This window comes from Pituophis catenifer, unplaced genomic scaffold (assembly GCF_029215685.1).
Source record: "Pituophis catenifer annectens isolate HBS135680 unplaced genomic scaffold, rPitCat1.0.hap2 SCAF_3, whole genome shotgun sequence".
Lineage (NCBI taxonomy): Eukaryota > Metazoa > Chordata > Lepidosauria > Squamata > Colubridae > Pituophis > Pituophis catenifer.
The window spans coordinates 33,336,356-33,353,696 of NW_027256883.1; positions in this window are offsets into that span (position 1 = coordinate 33,336,356).

The following is a 17,341-nucleotide window of genomic DNA, read 5'->3' on the forward strand; positions in this document are numbered from 1 at the left end:
TTTGCCATCTGGGCCGGGGATCAGAGAGTGGTGTGGAACTCATAAAACGGCTGCATGTTCTTGAATGGCTGTGCTCTCCTGGGGGGCTATTCTGAATATCTTTTAATTGTTTTTAAAGTTTGTATTGTTTTTATGGCTGTTTTATTTTTAGAGTTTTTTTTGGGGGGAGGTGATGTTTATCTTTAATTGTAAGCTGGTCAAAGTTATGAAGGTCAGATGGGGGCTATATCATAAATATATTTCAGAATATTTTTTAAATATTGCTTTAGATGTTTGATACAAGGCATGTGCATTTTATTCAGTCTTAATGGGACATTTAATTGATGTCAAGAGGAATGACATCATTACTATTGATTCATTCCTGTAAACTCAAGGCAAGTAGCAAGCATTCTGTATAAACTGCCCAGACAGATAGTAATTGCCCCAAATGGTCCAAGGAGCTCTATAGTCAGGTAATATCTTGGAACAGAGTCTCCTTAATTCCCAACCATCATCTCCTTCACTACAAAATAAGGGGTATAATGAAAAATCTCTGCAGAGTTTGGAATCGTCTTTATTAAATGACACAGGGACCATGTGTATATGAATAGCAATGTTTGGGATTGACAACCTGTGTTGCTGCAGCTTTCCTCTGTGTGTGTATGGAAGAAGGGACTTTCTATATTTAGTTACATTGCATCACTGTGTTTTCTTATGCTATTTGGATCCTCTTCTACTAGTCCTGTGCATCAAAGTGTTCACAAATACTTTTGTTATGATGAAATAAAATACATTTACATTATAAAATTACATTTATCTTCATGTTCTCATGATTTCTATTCCAAAAGAAAAGAAAAGAAAAGAAAAGAAAGAAAATAAAAGATTTTGATAGGATTTCCGTTTCCATGGAAGGGAAAATATTCTTCCTGTGAGTTAGTTAATTTAACAGCAGTGACAATCTTGTCTATTAAAATTTTAATTTCAGACAAAGTTTTTTATTTATCATTCCCATTTTGTAACCTTAATTTAGGAATGATTCTGTTTCCTTACCAAGGACCCATAGCCTTTACTAGCAATCTGATGAAGACAATTGTTTAGACATATTCTTGTGCCCCAGAACTGTCAAAAACTCAAATGCTATTTTAAACCAATGCTGAGCACAATTCTGTACCTCGTTGGCTTTTGTTAGTCAAGGAAAGTTTGAATCAGTTTTTCCATATCCTTTACCCCTTATGCTGACTTGACAAAAATATTGCTTAGTTTGTACAAAGATGGAATTAGGAACATTTATAATTGATCAAAATGACAAGTACAACTAATTTGGAACCTGGAAGTTTTATCACAGCACCATTTGTTTCTACTTTATGACCTAAAAAGAGAAGCAGAATTAAAAGCAATAAAAGTCACTAAAAAACAAAGATCTCCATAAAAAAGAAACTGTCTCCATTTGCAGGATCTGTAAAGGCCATATTAGACCTTGTTAAAAAAATAAAAAATAAAAAGCAGGTAATCCACCTGGGTGGGTACTGATAAAAACTAGCCCAAATAGTAACAAGCATTCTGGTGTTTTGTAGCCCACTTTTTTCCAAAAACTACAAGTGCATCAATTAAAGAAATATCTAAAATTTGGGTCAAAAGTGCTTTATTAATCAAGTGATTAAGAATCAGAAGTAAGTAATACAGCATCTAAGAAAGGTGACAAAAATGATCTGGATTTTTTAAATACAATCAGCCTTCTATGCTTCAATGTCAGTAATCTCTGACATTGGAAACGTCATTGGAAATTAGTTGATTAATCGGTGCTTTGCAATCAGCAATGTATTGATTCTGGGCAAGTGAGGTTGAGAAATCTTATTCCAATGAGAATTTAGATGGGGAATAACAGGCTGTAGATTAATTTTGGCAAGACTGGATGGATTTTGGGTTTGGTGCTTTCTGGTTCTATGACTAGGCCATCTTTGATCTGGGTGGAGTGGCACTGCTCCAGATAGACTTTGGATTCATGATTCCTGCTTGAAGAGACATGACAGCTATGGCCAGGAATATCTTTATACAGCAGGAGTGTGAAACTTGATTTCATTGAGGGATGCATCAGGCTTGTGTTTGACCTCAGGGGGCCGAGGTGAGTGTGGCCAGGGTAGGCATGGCCAGCTTGATGTCACTTGTGTCAGGGGCATCTGTGGCGGCCCGAGTGCTTGCCAGTGAAAATGGGCTCCCAATCTCCATTTTTGGCTGGGATGGCCTCCTGCAACCCGCTGCCAGCAAAAATGGAGCTTGGGATGCGGCCCTCCCGAACTCCGTTTTCGCTGACAGAGATTGGGAGCCCATTTTTGCTGGCAGAGGCACTGCAGGCCAGTCCTTCACTGTTTTTAGGGCAGCCCTGCGGGCCAGATCAAAGCACTTCATGGGCCAGATCCAGCTCGCGGGCCTTGAGTTTGACACCCCTGTTATACAGGAGTTGCACTTGTTCCTAGATCAGAGGGCATCTGTTTACAATCACTCATGTCATAGTCACCTCTAGTTTGGATTTCTGTAATGCATTCTACATGAAGCTGTCCTTGAAGAGTATCTAGAAGCTTCAGCTGGTTCAGGCAGTTATACTTAAAGCAGTATACCCTTAGAGTGATAATGTTATACTTCTGCTTCACAAGCTGCATTGGTTGCCAGTCTGCTTCCAGGTCCAATTAATGAGTGAATATCTAGCTAAGGTTGGCTGATCTTAAGAAAACTAAGTAGGATTGGAGCTATTTAATACATGGGTGGGAAACCATAAGGACATCACAAGTATGCAGGCTAGATGGAGGAATAATTATAATAATAAATCTCAGAGAAAGGCACGGACAAATCAGTTCCAGATTGTTGCCAAGAAAACCACAGTCATTCCATATCATCATAGAAGCTGATCTTAACTTGAAGGTTCTTTACCTATTAAAAAAGGCCAATATTGTGATAATGAAGAAAAAGCATGAGGATAATTGAAAAAATAATGATTGTATTATCTATCTATAATACTTTTCCCCCCCAACAAGTCATGCTCCTGGTATTTTGCATGTTTTATTGGCAAGAACATGATCCTGAGATTCTTCTAATATTCAGGAAGATAAAACAATAGAGCAATCTTTGTTGGAATTTGTATAGCTACTCAATAATCAGCCATAGGCCTTTTGCTTTTAACAGACAGTAAGTCAATCCATGTACTCTTTTGAATGAGTCACTATGAATATCTAAGAGACAAGCCGAATGAACTTTACCAAGGAGACTGCCTTTAGAGATTAAGATTATGCAAAAAAACCAAACATTTTTTTTGTTAAAAAAAAAAACCAGAATATATTCATCAAAAGGATTGGGAGAGCAGCCAGAGGTTGAGGTGTATATTTGAACTAGTGACATGAAGAGAAGTAAGTTGTTTCCAAAACGTTGTATGGCATTGATTGCAAAAAAAGTGCTCACTTGATGGAAAATTGAGTGACTAAATACACCAATATTGGTCAATATTTAATGAGAGCAGCAAATTGTATGATTCAACATTTGATGGAAAGTGTTGACTCGGCAAGAGGCTTTTTCTTCACCAAGGAAGGCCTTGGATTCCTATAAAAGGGTTTCTCTGCCCAGTGACATAATTATGCCAGATGGCAAGACCTGGCCAAAAGTGACTCAGAAATGATTTCATGGAGACTATGAACATCCCAGCAGTCAGAATAGTCTGGCTTTGAAGCTGACAGGGAACAAGGAGAGGATATTGTTCAGGTTATTTCAGAGTCAGATAGTCAACCTGGTTGTCTAATAAGTGTCCCTAATAATTGAATTTACTTATCCAGGTCTGAAGTCTTAATCAGAGAACAGAAACAGACAAAGTAAAAATCAGCTAATAAGAACATAGGATTTGTCTCAGATCAAGACTTCTAAGATGCAGATCAGACTTGGCTGGGTTGAATGCATTTATCATTAGGAAATTTCTAATGCTGTCATGGAATCTTGTGGGATCATCTTCTGGACTGGAGCTGGAGTCAATCTACCGTCTCCCTCTCCTGAATTCAGGCACCTTGCACTTCTACATAACTACGTTTAATTCTTCTACTGGTTTGGGGAGGAGTGGGGCTTGATGAGGGTTGATGTAAGGGAACTTGAGCCTTGGTAGTACAGTGGTCTAAAGCACCCTGTTATTAAGACCAGCTGCTGCAATTACTGCAGGTTCGAATCTTGCCAGGCTCAAGGTTGACTCAGCCTTCCATCCTTTCTAAGGTAGGTAAATTGAGGACCCAGTTTGTGGGGGGTGATAAGCTGACTTTGTATAAATATACAAAAGGATGAAGGCTATTGTCACTGCGTTATTTTATTTACCAGCTGAGCTCATTATTTCTGGACTGTCAGACTCTCCGTAGCTTTGCCAACTTCTTATCAGTAAGCTACGTGTTTCCGTATCCACCCACATTCCTTCACTTACTTTCACTCTCTCTTTCCTTTGTTCTCTTGCCAGCAAGGTCCGGCTGATATAGCCGGCCCGAATTACTTTCAAAAATGTAACAATTAACTTTTCTTAGTTAGTGAGGTGTTTTATTTTCTTTATAACAAATAAATGAGTTTTATTAGAAACCTTTCTCGCGTTTCTTTTCAGAATATTGAAAACAAGGATAAGCCTCGATTCATCTACTCTAAACCAGGGTAATTAGTCCCAGAGCCAAACATGGGATTAATAAATGCCCTGACATTCTGGTAGCAGAGGATGGTTGATTTATGGCTTTTTTCCTTGTTTTGTTACTTCTGATAAGAGCGCATAGGCAATTAGTTTTTAGCTACTGAGGTACGCTAATTATATTGCTGAGATGCCGAAACAGAAGTAAAACAAATACAAAATGTATTTTGCTGAGAAGGTGGCAGAAAGGAGGTTTCCAGATTTCCAGCCCCTTACTACAGCCACACGCCTGGAACAAGACAAAGCGGTGGGAACAGAAATGGACGGAGATAAGACAGAAGCTGTTTTTGAAGATGATGATTTACGACTGAGGTCAGTAACATTTTCTTCTGATCTTCCAAGCTCTGAAAAAGTCTTCCCAGAACCTTCTGAATTTGTAATGCTCGATGCAAGGCCAAAGCAAACTGCTGAGCAAAATTCCTCCCACGCAGAAAGAGAAACAATTCATTACTCTTCTCAAAGCCCTGAGCTCACCCAGCGTGAGATGGCCATCAAATCCTATCGTGACCGTATAAAACTCTATGAACAGCAGCTATCCCAGGCAAAAATGGCTATATCCATGCTTGAGCAAGATATGGGAGATAACTTAAATTTTTCAAAAAGCGCCATATTGCCTTCTTCTCCAGAGCCAAAGACACTCCCCCTGGTGGATTCTGTGTCAGGCCAATTAAGACAGAGAGCACTGCATACGTCACATGAAAGTCTCCCTGATCAAGTTACATATAAACATGCCACGTCTGCAAAGCTGCCCAAAGGTGCAGCACCATCTGCTGGCGAAAGTAATTTACTACAGGAAGCTGAAATGCCACAAGTGTTTCCACAGGCCCAAACTCAAACACCCCCTGGTGGTGATGGTGCCTTTTTAGATGGAACACAGCAAAGGCAAATGACTGCATCTCCAGCAGGTCATGCCAATATTGCAGATCAAGCACAAATGGCAACTGGAATACAGCAGATTCCAGTGCATCAGCCACAGCAGCTACAAATGCCTGCATATGTGCCCCAGCCACAAGTGCAAGCTCCTTACCAGGCATTTTCTGTCTCTCCACTAACTGGTGAGTCAAAACTAAAAATGTCTGAACTCCACGGTTCGAGATTGAAACCTGGTGAACAAATTGGAGGACATTTGACCAAACTGAAAGGTCTGAGAACAGAATTGAGAGAAAGAGGCCATAACATTGAAGATATTCAAATGATCAGCATCATTATTAACTCTTTGAATTATGAATGGAAAGATGCTGTTACAAAAATTAACCAAGTCCCTATTGCTCAACGCACAGTGGACAATGTTTGTAGACTTTTAATTGAAGAAGAGGCATTCATGCTAGCTACTCCACACTTGAGAGGACCACCCGCATCAAGAGCTCCAGCTAGGCGCCCCTTCCGAGGAAGGACCTACGCTCCAAGGATGCCAAGATGCTACACCTGCAACCGTGTGGGACATGCCACCCGGGATTGTCCCCAACGAGTTCCAGCTCCTGTCACATACCAGCCCAGAGGAACAGACTCCAGAGGCAGAGGCAGAGGCGGTAGACAAGGTCGTCGTGGTCCCCGGCGTGATCCACAAACTCCTCTTGCCACACTGGCTTTAACCAATGATCCACAACCTCAACCAGAGTACGACAGACGACTCCTGTGGACTTTGGACAGTGGTGCAGCATTGCATGTTACCTACAGAAAGGAACTTTTCACAGAAATGCACGAGCCTGAACCTGAGCTACGTGAACTTTATTCTTTTTCAAATCATTCTTGCCAGGTCAAAGGAAAAGGAACTTTTTATGTTGAAGAGCTCGATGCATTCATTCCTGATGTTTATTACATACCAACAGCAACCAGTAATTTGCTTAGTCAGTATCACTTGTCTAGAATGTTAAAGTTCCAAGTTCACCACCTTGAAAAAGCAAGTTACATAGTTAAAGATGGAGATATTGTTGCTGAAACTATATTAATTGGTGGTGTTTATTACTTAAAGCCAAAGCCTAAACCGCAAACACAGGCAAGTATGCAAACTCCAAAAACAGAAAGCACAGGCCCAGAGAGAGATGCTCCAGTGAGAGATCCTGTTGCTACCCCTAAGGCTCCTAAAGCCAACAAAAATAGAATTGGTAAACAGGTTGCTCAGAGCAAGCCTGAGGTTCCGCATAAAAATGTTAATGTTGAGAATTCACTAACTGGTAAACCTTTGCATTCCAGGTGTATCCATAAATGGCATAGAAGATTGGGGCATGCCAGTTTCCGTGTTCTTAGGAAGATGCCGGAGTTCGCAAAAGGTTTGGATCTAAAGGGGTGTAAGGTGTTTTTGGATTGTGCTGTATGCAAAAAGGCCAAATCCAAAGCAGCAGCCATTCCCAAACGCGCTACACGCCTGTCAACACGCATTTTTGATTTGGTTCACATTGACATAGTTGGTCCATTCCCGCCATCATTTGGTGGTAGAAAATATTTCCTAACAATTGTTGATAATTACTCTAGATATGGATATGTATATCCTATGAAAGAAAAATCAGAGACTTTTCAGATCTTTAAAGACTTTGCAACCCTTGTTTCTACCCAACACCAAGTTCGCATCGCCAGAATCCAGAGTGATCGTGGTGCCGAGTTCATGTCTCAGCGTTTCCAGGACTGGATGCATAAGAATGGAATTATTCATCAGACTTCGGCCCCTTACACACCGGTTCATAATGGAGTCGTAGAACGAAGACAAGGGGTACTGCAAACCATGATGCGTTGTCTCCTAGAAGACGCCAACCTTGGTAAGATATACTGGGGTGAAGCTATCAAGTATGCAAATTACATTGTTAACCGTACTTGGAGCAGTGTAACAAATCAGACTCCTTTCTTCATGTTGTATGGCTACAAGCCCGATCTTAAAAACATTCATATTTTTGGTTCATATGCTATGGTGAACATTCCCTTAGCTCAAAGAAGAAAAGGAGGTCCAGCAGCAAAGAGACTGAGATTTATGGGTATTGATGATAACTCAAAATGGAGCAAATTTATTGACTCTAAACATGCAATTGTGATTTCCCAATCTGCTATTTTTGAAGAAGACATTGACTGGTCCAGGATTCATTCCAATGATCCTGGAGTTTATTTTCCCAGAGATGATACTGCTGATGCCACGCAGATTGATGATCAAGATTCCACTGATTCTTCTCAACCCGATGTTCCGTCTTCGCAAGCCGCGGATGCTGACGCTAGCGACGAAAGTGAGGACGAGGACGAAGCAGAAGAAGACTGGACAGTTGTTCCGAGACGTTCCAAGAGGGCCACAAAAGGAATCCCTCCACAACGATATTCTTGGCAACTGACAAAAGCACCCTTGCCTTTGATTTGCAATGTCACACTTCCACCTGATAATTTCACACAAATCAAGCAGCTCCCTGATTCAGAGCAAGACAAATGGTATGATGCAATGCAGGTTGAAATGGACAGTCTAAAGAAACTTAAAGTATTTACACCTGCAAAACCTCCAGCAAACAAAAAGGTCATTGGCACTCGATGGGTCTACAGAATCAAAAAGAAACCAAATGGTGAGTCATTGTACAAAGCCAGACTTGTAGCTCAGGGTTTCGCTCAACGTTATCCTGAGGACTACACAAATACTTACTCACCGACAGTCAGAACTGAGAGTGTAAAAATTGCTTTAGCAACTGCAACTATCCTTGGTTTAGAAGTTTTCCAATTTGATGTTGACACGGCTTATCTACATGCAGACCTAGACGAAGAGATCTACGTGAGAAGTCCTCCAGGATTCCGACAGCAAGAAGGGGATACCTGGTTCCTAAACAAAAGTCTCTATGGTCTGAAACAATCTGGTTTAATGTGGTATTTATGTCTTACTGACAAACTAAATTCAATGGGCTTTATTAAGTCCGAAACTGATGAGTGCGTGTTCACAAAAAGATCTAACAATGCATATGAGATAATTCTTGTTTATGTTGATGATATTGTTTATATTGGTCCAAATAAGCAAATGAGTGAAATTTTTGCCAAAGCTTTGCAGAGATACTTCACATTGAAATCATTAGGTCACATTAGCACTTATTTAGGTGTTCAGATTGAAAAAACACAGAAGGGGTTTAGTCTTTCACAAGAAGATAAAATTGAACAAGTTTTGCATCATTGCAACATGAAGGATGCTAACACAACAAAGACACCCATGCAAACAGATTTTCATAACTTGACACAAGAAGAAAGTCCTGAGTTCGAGGATCAAACACTTTATCGTTCAGTCATTGGGTCACTATTATACATTAGTAGTTGGACCAGACCCGACATTGCACTTAGTGTTAATCTCTTATCACGACACGTAGGTAAGGCAAAACAGTTTCATTGGACATGTATTAAGAAATTATTGAGATACCTAAAATACACTAAACACATGAAATTATTGTTAGAACCAACACATACTGATCATGCAGAATTATGTTGTTATGCAGATTCTGATTGGGCAAGTGATAAGAAATCACGCAAAAGTACTTCAGGTTATATGATGTTCTTAAATGGATGTCCTGTTTATTGGCAAGTACGTAAACAGAATTTTGTTTCTTGTTCATCTACTGAAGCTGAATATGCTTGTGTTTCAGATGCATGTAATTCCCTAACTTGGTTTGATGCTTTAGTCACAGATATCTGGACACACCCGATCCAACCGATCACAGTGATGGAAGACAATGAATCAGTGGTTTATATTTCTGAATCTCATTTCACAGGTTCTAGGTCCAGACACATTGACATCCGTTATCAAAACATAAAACATTTAGTGAAAAAAGGTTTTGTCAAAATGCAATATGTATCTACACATGATCAAATTGCTGATATGCTCAACAAACCACTTCCAGCAGCTCAACACGAGTATCTGCGAAAGAAGATGTGCCTTATTTGATGATGTACTGATATTCGCTCAACTGGCAAAAGAAGGGGAATGTCACTGCGTTATTTTATTTACCAGCTGAGCTCATTATTTCTGGACTGTCAGACTCTCCGTAGCTTTGCCAACTTCTTATCAGTAAGCTACGTGTTTCCGTATCCACCCACATTCCTTCACTTACTTTCACTCTCTCTTTCCTTTGTTCTCTTGCCAGCAAGGTCCGGCTGATATAGCCGGCCCGAATTACTTTCAAAAATGTAACAATTAACTTTTCTTAGTTAGTGAGGTGTTTTATTTTCTTTATAACAAATAAATGAGTTTTATTAGAAACCTTTCTCGCGTTTCTTTTCAGAATATTGAAAACAAGGATAAGCCTCGATTCATCTACTCTAAACCAGGGTAATTAGTCCCAGAGCCAAACATGGGATTAATAAATGCCCTGACAGCTATTGCTTAGCGCATTGTAAGCCGCCCTGAGTCTCCGGAGAAGGGCGGCATATAAATCAAATTAAAAAAAAAACTGATATAATAATAGAATTCCTTCATTAGGATATCAAGTATTTAAGGTGATGTTGTGCTGCTCTGAAGGCCCAGTGACAATAGAGATGGGAGTCTTGCTGTTGTACCATCTTCCATGCTTTTCCCTTCCTAGGTGCTGAATTTCATTGTTGGGCTAGTAGTTGAGACCCTGAATACTTATGGTACTCGGGGATTTCAATTTGGCATCCCACAACATTGAGTCCAGGTGAGTCCGAATTTCTTGGCCATCATTGCAATCATGTACATATCACAACTGTGTTCTAAGGTGCTATTGTTTTTAAGTTGTGTGAGCCACATAACAAAGCAATTAATTATGGGCATAACAATTAATTATGACCATTTGATCCTTTTCCCAAAAAGCAATAGTGTGACACACATAAAAAAAGATAAAGCAAAAACAGATGAAATTTTGATTGCACCATTGCAGCCACTTTTCTGACTTTTTTAAAAAAGATCTTTTTTACCATATCCCCGAGGATACTTGTTTCCCAAGCTACTGATATGTTAATTTGTACACATAGGTGGCTGATGAATCTGGATAAAAAGATAGAGGTGTTGCTTTCCCAGGAGCTAATACATAAGTGTAGTGACAATAGAAGATAGCCTGGAAAAGCAGAGGGAAGATCTCCTGGCAAGGCAATGATCAGATAAACAAGGGCTGAGTCTGTACCAAAAAATTATCTTATGAAAATGTCTCAGGCAGGGTCTGCCTTAATTCACAGAAAGATAAAAGATAAAAGAAGGCTGACAGCAAGAGTTTCCTTCAGTATTCAGATCAATTGAGTCTGAATATCAGTCAAATAAATACTAATTAACAATGAAAAATATCTTCCTTTCTGCTGTGAAAGGGATTTTTCTGCCCAATTTACCCTCACAGCCTTCTAGTGCTTGGCAAGGATTAGGATTGTATTCTAACTTAACCACAAGAGCAGAGGTAAGAAATGTTTTCAGGAAAGATTCATAAAGAAATGTTGAGTCACGCAATGATTACCTAAGTAGTTATAGGCTAGGATTCCAGTAATATATGCCCCAATCCGCACCTGACTAGACTACTGCATTGTGCTTGGAGATTATCCAGACAATATATAACAGTAAGGTTGATGGCAACATACACAAACACACAAAGTTTTGGAAACCAAACTTGTATAAAATATTTTTCAAGATGCCACATAGGGTAGATATCCTGACAGATATTAAGAGAAATGTCTGAGGGCCCAATTCTGTCTGTAGACACCATGTTGCCTATTCTTGTTCTGCTGTCGAGAGTAAGCTTCTTTTTGATAAAGTACATACCATTTTTTCTGTGCTTGTTCAATCCGTCTGGTAAACTCAGTGCTTTGCCTGCCCCACTGGATAAAAAGAGAAAGCTATGAGTCTGAAATGCATCATAGACGCTTTCATTCCATAAAGTGGAATAATTCCTGTGGAGGCCTTTCAGGCATAGCCTTTTGGTATTTTAATAATGTCTCATTAAATTCTAATGGCTGTTTTGCTGAAAGATATCATGTAGGTCCTGGTTTGTTTTTGTTTTGTTTTGTTTTTTAAAAAAACAGGGTTCTCTTTTCTAAAAGAACAGCCTTGAATTATGAAGGAAACAACTGTCTCTGGAAGAAACTGATTGCATTTGTGAGATAATGCTATTGTGTTGTGTCACCAGAGAAACAGTGTCTGTCTTAACAGCTTTTATTTCCTTGGACGCTATAGCTACAGATTTACCAAACTAAACTACAGGCTGCTTTGTGGAACCTATAGCTGTCAAATCTCAACAAACCTCACACATTTGTAGATCTATCTCATTACTTGTATTTTCATAACAAAAAATGAGTCTGCATGTTATTTCATTATGAGCCAATCTTTCACTCATCAGCATGAAACCTGAAAAATCTGATAAAATCTTTTTTGAAGAATATTCAGTGAGTTCAAAATGATACTAACTATATAATTGCATTGAAATTGTTTGCCAGATTGGTTAATTAAAATAAGGAATTTAATAAGTAAATTTGAAAACAATGTGATTTTATTGTTTTATTTTGTTTTATTCTATGAGCTTTTCATATACTATTTCTTAACCTGTTTTCCTATTCCCCAGGTACTTGTACAAGGACAATAAATGTGCTTATGTGTTTAAGAATATAAAATATTATTCAATTGATATAAAAAATAGGTAACTGTCTTTTGATAAAAAATGTTTTAAAATCATATAAAATACTTTTTTTAAATAACCAGATCTTCTTTTGCATTTGAGCATACCTTGAGGCCATATGCAAATTAAATCTAACATTTGTGATTATTTTGTCCTTTTAAAGGCATGATGTTCTTATAATGAATCTCGAATCCCTGAAACCATATGCAGATAAATTATTACAAACCCAAAAACTTTAAGGCATTCTAAAATGGCTGCCACTGATTCTCATAAGAACATTTTTCACAATACTTTGATCTTGAATGTATTGCATATGTTGGGAACTTTGTTCAAGAATCAAATATATATGCCAAAATCTTATTTACACTGGACGTCAATTATCTTCAAAATGCCATGCTGAAATAATCAGCATTACAAAATAGAGTGTCAATTCCTAAGATGTGGATAATTAAATATAGTATCACCAGGACACTGACAGAATATAAAACAGTGCCTTGGGAGAAATAATAGCAAACCAAGAATTGTGTTCTATGAAAGGTCATATCCTTAAATTAGCTAGCCTTGAATGGTTGCCCTTGAATTGCCCTTGACAAGTCACTCAAGGCCTCAGGTAAATGCTTTTCACTGAAGGTGAAAAGAATAGAACATTCCGCATGAAAGGCACATTCTCTACTTGAAAAACAGTAAGCAATCAAACATTCTTCAGTTTGCAAAATTAAATCTTGAAAGACCCCATGTACATTACAGTTTTTCATATTATTATCATAGGAAAGAATATTATAAATGAAAATTTTACCCTAAATAAAAATTGCCCACAAGTTTGCCTTGAAATGTTTTATTTATTTAAGGAACTTGTTTGATTGTCCCTCTTATTCATTATCATTATTTATTGTTTTATCATAAAAGTTAAAATACAAAGCAGAAAAACAAAGAAAATGAAACTAAACAAAAGTATATGTTCAGCACTAACAACAAAAAAGAAAAAGAATGGTGTACCAAAAAAAAGAGAGAATATACCATAATTCTGGGCATCTTACAGCAACAACAATAAAAACAGCGACTGCTCCTGATGTGTGCAGCAATGTGTGGAATTAGAGCATGAGATGGGTGGTGAAATCCAATTTTTTTTTACTACCGATTCTGTGGGTGTGGCTTGATAGGCATCTATGGTGTGGCTTGGTGGGCGTGGCTTGGTAGGTGTGGCAGGGGAAGGATAGTGCAAAAGCTCCATTTCCACCCAACTCCAGGGGAAGGATACTGCAAAATTCTTGTTCTTTCCCCACTCCTGGGGGGGATATTGCAAAATCTCCATTCCCACTCCATTCTGGGGCCAGCCAGAGGTGGTATTTGCTGGTTCTCCGAACTACTCAAAATTTCCGCTACCAGTTCTCCAAACTGCTCAAAATTTCTGCTACTGGCTCTCGAAAACCTGTCAGAACCTGCTGGATTTCACCCCTGCATGAGATGGATCACTTAGCTTTAACTGTTATCTGCTTCTCAAACAACAGCTGTGTATCTAGGAAGACTTCAAAATTGCACACTAGTTCTACACCATTGAGAATCAGAGATTACATTTTTCTGGAACCTGGGCACCTAAGTCCCAAAGCCAATCTGACTGAGTAGGGTTGAGTAGATGTTAGTTCCTCCCCTTTAAGACCTTTACAGCCTCCAGACTTTGGGTCAGCATCTGAATGACAACACTTACTTTGTCTGGGATGGATATTTATAGTTTTCTATAATCTGCATACTGTGCACTATACTGATGATTCTTCACCTATTGTTGACAAATGACCTCACCCAGCAGTTTCATGTAGACATTAAACAGGAGTAGCAACAGGCCAGAGCTCCGAGAAACACCCACTGCACTTATGGACGGATCTCCTAGCTGCCTCATTATTGACTGAACTCAACAGTGGAGGAATGAGGATATACAAAACAAAACAGTGCCCTTCCCCCACTCCAAACCCCAAAGCCTATCCAGAGATTTAGGAAAGCCAAGATGGTTGCAGTGTCAAACACACTCCAGAGATCATCCACGAGCATGATCAATGCCATTTCAGTGGTGTAACCTTATCTGGACTCTGACAAAAAAAAATTATCTAGATAATAATTGCTTGAATGTTTGCCTATAAATGTATCACTGTGGGGGGAGCCATGCAAAACGCCTTCTGTGAAGATAGTTACTAACATGTGTATTTAATTAGAAGTTAACCTCCTGGAGTCCATGAAGATTGAAATCCTATATAAATTGCATAAATACATTTAAAATGAAAATAAAATCCCACCAATTTCACTAGGCTGTCAGAAGGTTCTGGATCCCTATTCCTGGAAAATGTTTGTCCTACTCTCCCATAAAATGGAAATTGGAAGTTACTCAGCCATAAAGTGTAGTTTCAGCAAATACTATTTCAGGGGTCTGAGGCTGAGCCATGACACTGCATCAACTGTTTAAATTGGTCTCTTTGCCATGTTACTGGAGAAATAATTTTTTTGGAGTGAATTCTGCTTACTGAGAGGTTGGGGAAAAGTAAAAGGAAGTTAAATTTTGTAGCAATGGGACTTTGGCCGCATTGGTCCCATTTTTTAGGTTCACCTTCCTGGAAGCTGTTAGACCCAGCAGAGATATATAAAGATTTACAGCCATCTGGTTTTCTTTTCTTGCATGGTACATTTCAAATAAATGATGAATTGCCCAAGAGGCCATCTGAAGCATCTGTGGTATGTAAGCAGGCAAAAGAAATTCAGTGACAGAGGATAAAATTTTCATGTGTATCCACAACTGTCAGGGAGCAATTATAGATTCCTTGGAGCTTCCATTGATCCATTTGACACATTGTAGAAGTAAAATTAATAACCCATAGAGTAATTATTATTCCTTGTTACCTGTATACAGATTTTTTTTTATTACTGTGGACAAGCTTGTTAATCCAGGGGTGGCAGATATTCACAGAAAATAAACTGTATAGCTTTCAGCAAGCCAAAGAATTTTCAAGACAATTTTCCATGAGTTGTTTTTTCTCTCTCCATTTTTAGAACCATACAACATGCTGCATTGAACACTTATACATTAATAATGGATGTGAAGCCAGCAAGTTATGGCTTTTTATCTTAAATGCAAGGCTGTTTTTGATAACTAATATTAATGTGTATCAAAACATTAGCTCCAATTTCTGTAATGCTTGATTTAAACAATAAAATAAAATAATAATAATCTAAAAAAATTAAATTACATGAATATACCCAAAATTCACATGTACATACCCAAAAAGTTAGTGTAGTGGAAAAAATAAACCAAGCATACAAAAAATGGACATTTCTGAAGAAATGTCTTCCTAATACTTCTGGAATTGACTATGTGACAAGATCTTGTTTTCTAGATCAGAAGAAAGCTAATTTTAGGAATTCATAGGAAGAAAGATTCAAAAACCATACTGGCAGGTATTTTTATTAGGATCAAACAAAATGAAGTTTTTGAATTCACAAGAATAGTTTTGTAGTGACGAAAGTTTTGTAGTGGTTTGTTTTGTTGTTGTTGTTGTTGTTGTTGTTGTTGTTGTTGTTGTTTTGTTTTTTGCCTTTGAGTCAGCATTGATTCCTGGCACTGCCTGGGCAAGTACACGCGGGTTCTTTTGGCAAGATTTCAGAAGGTAGAGCTCACAGCCTCCTGCTTTCTAGTTTGATACCTTAACTGTAAGAAAATCCGAGACAAAAGCAAAGTGAAATTGTCTATAGCAGTGATGGCTAACCGTTTTGCCATCGCATGCCAGGAGGGGGGGCAGAGGGGTGGTTGCATGCACACATGCCCACACCCATAGTTCTATGCGCCCCACCCCCACGCATGTGCGCATGATCCCCTCTGCTTCCCCCGCTCCTTTATTTATTTATTTATTTATTTATTTATTTATTTATTTATTTATTTATTTATTATATTTTTATACTGCCCTTCTCCCAAAGGACTCAGGCGGTGAACAGCCATAATAAAACAATATACAAGACAAATTTAAAAACCATATTAAAATAATTCAATTTTGGCTGAATTTAAAATTCCCATTCTAAAACCCTTATAAAACCATATTAAAACCCATATTTAAAACCCAATTAAAATTATTGTCCCATCAGACCGGCTTGTTGGAATAACAGGGTCTTCAGCGCACGACGGAAGGCACAGAGGTCGGGGCTCCTTCGTATATCTGGGGGCAATTCGTTCCATAGGGTAGGAGCCCCCACAGAGAAGGCTCTCCCCCTGGGAGTCACCAGTCGACATTGTTTGGCCAACGGCACCTGAGGAGGCCCTCTCTGGGGGAGCGTATCGGTCGGTGGGAGGCAGTCAGTGGCAGCAGGCGTTCCTGTAAATATCCAGGCCCTAAGCCATGGAGCGCTTTAAAGATTGTAACCAACACCTTGAAACGCACCCGGAAGACCACCTGGCACTCAATGCAAGACCTCCTGGCATGCAATGGCCCGGTAGGCCCATTTTTCTTTCTAACCTGGCTCCATGGTCTCTCTAGGAGTCTGGGGAGGGTGAAAACAGCCTTCCTCACCCCCCTGGAGGTTCTCCGGAGGCTGAAAACGGAGGCTTGACAACTTCCAGAGGGACCATTCCAGTGTTGTCATTCACGTGTACCATAGGTTCGCCATCACAGATCTATAGATTAGGCCATATATTTAAGCTATGCAATCTGCAGTTGAAAGTCAGTTTTAAGATGTTAGTTATTATGGAGACTTAATGTCAGGAGTGAGATCTCAGTGACTTCAAATTCAAACAGATGAACTTTCTTTTGGGAATTAACATTTGCTATATTGAAAATCTGTGGACAGTGGTATGGAACAGCTCTACCTTGCTCCTCAGCTATTCTGTCTATGGAAAGGTTACTCTGCAGCGAGAGGCTTCTTGCTTATTCTTATCTTAATAAATGCAGTCAATTTATACATGTGAATGTCTTCCTAGAAAACATAGCCTCTAAAGCATCCATCATTTCATTCCCTTTTATAAATGAAAAACCTTTGTATAGATGCAGTCTTCATTTTAGAATAGAATAGAATGGAATTTTTTATTGACCAAGTGTGATTGGACACACAAAGAATTTGTCTTGGTGCATGTGCTCTCAGTGTA